This window comes from Zingiber officinale, chromosome 2A, assembly GCF_018446385.1.
Source record: "Zingiber officinale cultivar Zhangliang chromosome 2A, Zo_v1.1, whole genome shotgun sequence".
NCBI lineage: Eukaryota > Viridiplantae > Streptophyta > Magnoliopsida > Zingiberales > Zingiberaceae > Zingiber > Zingiber officinale.
In genome coordinates this window covers 13,141,445-13,145,792 of record NC_055988.1, presented here as the reverse complement: position 1 = coordinate 13,145,792, position 4,348 = coordinate 13,141,445, and positions in this window count along the sequence as shown.

Below are 4,348 nucleotides of genomic sequence, written 5' to 3'. Positions count from 1 at the left end.
CATCCGAGGGACACAAGGCTGATGGAGGAGGCTAGAAGGCTAGGTCTAAGTTGGTCAGGCGAGGATGAGTGTTGAGTGAATGTACTCGGGGGTTAAATCCTATGATTAGGGTTTTATTGTAGCGTTACTGCAACATTAATGTAGTAGTATTATAGCGGTACTGTAGCAGTACTGTAGTAGTCAACTGGTGCTTTCATCAGTCGACTGGTGTGGTCGACCGGGCAGTGGATTGGGAGCAAACAGAATGCTTCTGTTCATTCGGTTAGTATGGAGCAGCCGACTGATGGAAGTATCAGTCGACTGGTATCGAGCCGTTGGGTTGTAACGCTCGAATCTCCATATAGGGCAGTCAACCATTGGGTACTGTAGCAGTACTATAGCAGTCAATTGGTGTTTTCATCAGTCGACTGGTGTGGTCGACCGGGCAGTGGATTGGGAGCAAACAGAATGCTTCTGTTCGTTCGGTTAGTATAGAGCAGCCGACTGATGGAAGTATCAGTCGACTGGTATCGAGCCGTTGGGTTGTAACGGTCGAATCTCCACATAGGGCAGTCGACTGATGGTTTTGGCAATCGATTGGTAGGTGGGGGTTTTCAACTTGTGGCCTATATAACCAAGCATTAGAAGCTTGGTTTGTTAGAGTGTATACTAAAAGTCTAGCTTTTTGTAAACATTTATTTTAAAATAACGAATCACATTGGTCAAATATCTACATTTATATACTAAGTGTAGTTGTTCAATTAATTTATATTGTAGATAACATAGTGTGTGGTGTCACACACAGAAGATCATGTTATCAGTTCCTTATAAGTTATAAATAGTAGCTCACGACTAAAATGGAAAGGAACAAACCATTGGAATAGTTGTAGTGTAATTTGATATTAGTTTATCTTGACTATAAAATTACACTAGTACACTCTGAGTGTATTGAGCAGGACCATTTAAGATAAGTTCTTTTTATACTGACTGTATAAAGGAATAAGATATTTGTTATTATGGAAGTGTGTGCTCTTAATCATGATATAATAACAAGCACATATACTCAATATTCATTTCTCTAATTTATCAAAGGGTGTGATTTAGTTTGATAAATCAATATGCCCGATAAGTTGGGAAATGATATTATTTATATGGTGTGTTGTTGATTATAGAATGAAACTGTGTCCTAGTAATCTAGGTTGATGATGACCCCTTGAGGAGCTCATAAGGATTGTCATGTAAACCCTGCAGGTGGACTTAGTCCGACATGACGATAAGGTTGAGTGATACTACTCTTGGAGCTAGATATTAATTAAGTGAGTTGTCAGTAACTCATTTAATTAGTGGGCATTATATATCTTAAACACAGGGAGATTAACACACTCATGATTAGAAGAAGTCCATATAGTAATATGAGATTGGTGCGATAGTTCAATAATAACTCTTTAGTGGTATGAGTTATTATTGATGAACTCGAGTTGGGTGTTCGGGGCGAACACGGGAAGCTCAAGCTGATCAGGAGACCAAAACCAATTCCTCCTCTCAGTCCCTGTCGTAGCCTCTTATTTATAAAGTCTTATACCCACCTAAACCCAACTTCTTACCCACCTTAAGGTGGTCGGCGAAGCCTAGCTTGGAGCCCAAGCTAGGACCGGCCAAACCAAGGAGATATGGGTTCAAGTGATGGTCGACCCTAGCTTGGAGACCAAGTAGGTGGCCGACCACAATAAAAATAAAAGGGTTTTTAATTTTAAATTTTTTCCTTATGTGGAAGCCATGATTTAAAAGAGAGTTTTAAAATTAAATTTTTCTTTTTATAGTTTCTATAAAGGATTAAGAGAAAGGTTTGATATCTTTCCTTATTTGTAGTTAAAAGGAAGATTTTAATTTTGGAGAAAACTTTCTTTTTTGTAATCATCTACATGTTTTAATAGAGAGATTTTAATTTATAAAAGTTTCCTTTTATAACCAACCATGAAGGAAATTTTTAAAAGAGAAATTTTTATTTTAAAAATTTCCGGAAACAAATTAGGAAGTTTTAATTTTGTGTTTAAAACTTTCCTTGTTTGGAGGACTTGTAGGGGTTGGCCACATGATGGGTTTGTTGGGGTTGCAAGGTTACAAAGATAGTCCCATATTGAAAACACATGGAAAAGATCATGAGTTTATAAGAGAAAAGATATCTCCATTGGCATGAGGCCTTTTGGGTAGAGCCCAAGAGCAAAACCATGAGGGTTTAGGCCCAAAGTGGATAATATCATGCAATTATGGAGATATCTAAATTCTTTTCGATCCTACAATTGGTATCAGAGCCTGGACTGCCAGAAGGTTTAACCACCGACTGTGCACAAGAGCTATGATCTGATTGAGCCATATGGGTACAACATTGACCTCGAACAAAGAAAGGGGGGCTCCTATGTTCGGATCAAGAGGACCAGACACCAGGCAGGAAGTCCTAGTTGCGGCTAGGCAAGGAAGTCCTAGTAGGTCGGGTGGACCGAGGGGCAGGAAGACCTGGTGGGTCGAGGATCAGACGTGGGAAATCTATGGTCCTTTGTTTGAGGAGGGGATTGTTGGGGTTGCAAGGTTGCAAACATAGTCCCACATTAAAAACACATGGAAAAGATCATGAGTTTATAAAAGAAAAGATATCTCCATTGGCATGAGACCTTTTGGGTAGAGCTCAAGAGCAAAACCATGAGAGCTTAGGCCCAAAGTGGACAATATCATGCAATTGTGGAGATATCTAAATTCTTTTCGATCCTACAGGGTTAAGAGGAAATTTTAATTAAATTTTCCTTATTAGCCATTGGCAAGGAAAATAAGGAAGTTTTAATTATGTTTAAAACTTTCCTTATTTGTCAAGATCAAGGAATATAAAAGAGAGGGTAGAGGTGTCTCACCTTATAACCTAATCTATTATTTCCTCTCCTCTCTTCCTTGGTGTGGCCAGCCCTCTTCCATTGCCCTTCCTCTTCTCTTCTTCTTTGGTGGCCGATGGCATCTAGTCTCAAGGAGATTTTTGGTGGCTAGATTTTGCTTGGAGAAGAAGGAGAGATAGGAGGCATTGTTTCTTAGCATCCCTTGGAGCTTGGTTGGTGGCCTAAGTTCTTCATCTCTAGGAGATTGTTGGTGGCCTAAACTTGCAAGGAGAAGAAGGAGGCTTGGGTGGATTCTCATCTCGGTAGATCGTCTCCCACACGACGTCCGATATAAGAAGAGGAATACGATAAAAGATCGTGAGGCATATAAGCTACAAAGAAAGGTATAACTAGTTGTCTTGTTTCGTATCATACTAGTTTTCTTTGTATGGATTTTGAAATACCAAACACAAGAGGTTAACGATTCTAGGTTTTGAATTTATGATTCGATTTTGTGTTTCTTTTGTTTTTCGATCTTATGATTCAATTGTTCTTAATGGTTAAACCTAGGGTTGCTATAAGGAGATTAAATATTGAATTTCGTTGAAAGACTTTGTCTAGAAAGTGGTGGATGATCCCATACCCAAGAAGGTCTAGTGTCTCGCCATGTTTAACTTGGAAGTCGATCTTTGAAATAAATATTTAATCGAATTTGTAGCACGGGTGGATTTGGATTAATAATGTTAAGCATTCCAAGTCTAAGCCTCTAAGAACAGATAAGTTGAATTTGGAATCAATAATGTTATGTTTTGTTTGTGATTCCAAATTTAATTTCTAAAGAACATATTAAGTTGTTAGGAATGGTTCGGGACTTGTACAAAAAATTTTTACAGGGGAACCAGTACGATATTCCGAGTAGCAACTAATATGGTTAAGGTTGCCGAAAATAGAGGTGGTCAGCTCTTATTAGAGTCTCCAAGGTCTTCTTGAGTGATCAAGAGCTTGTACGAGTTTGTGGCAAGGTTTCTCCACCCACAAGGAGCTACTCGAGCTAGCCGGAGGTTTTCCAGAGAGTCATCCACCGACGGATCGGGATCGTCCACCTTACGGACAGCCGTGGAGTAGGAGTAAGTGATCTCCAAATCACGTTACATAAACGTGTTAGAGGTTTGATTGTCTTGGTTATTACCTTTAGGTTTAGCTTTCTATTTGTTAGATTTGTTTTGTATTTCTGCTGTACACTAACAAGCATAGGAAGCGACGATTTGGGTGAGACGTTATTCACCCCCTCTAGCGGACGTCAAGGTCCCAACAAGTGGTATCAGAGCGACGTTAGCTCTTGTTGGACTAATCGCCAAGAGAGCGGCTAGAGGAAGAAGATGGAGTCGGAGGGACCTCTCGGATGGGACATCCGAATCCCACCTCCATACGAGTGCGAGGACTTCGACTATTGGAGGAAGTACATGGAGATGTTGTTCTAAATGAATTGAAACTAATGGATTGCATTG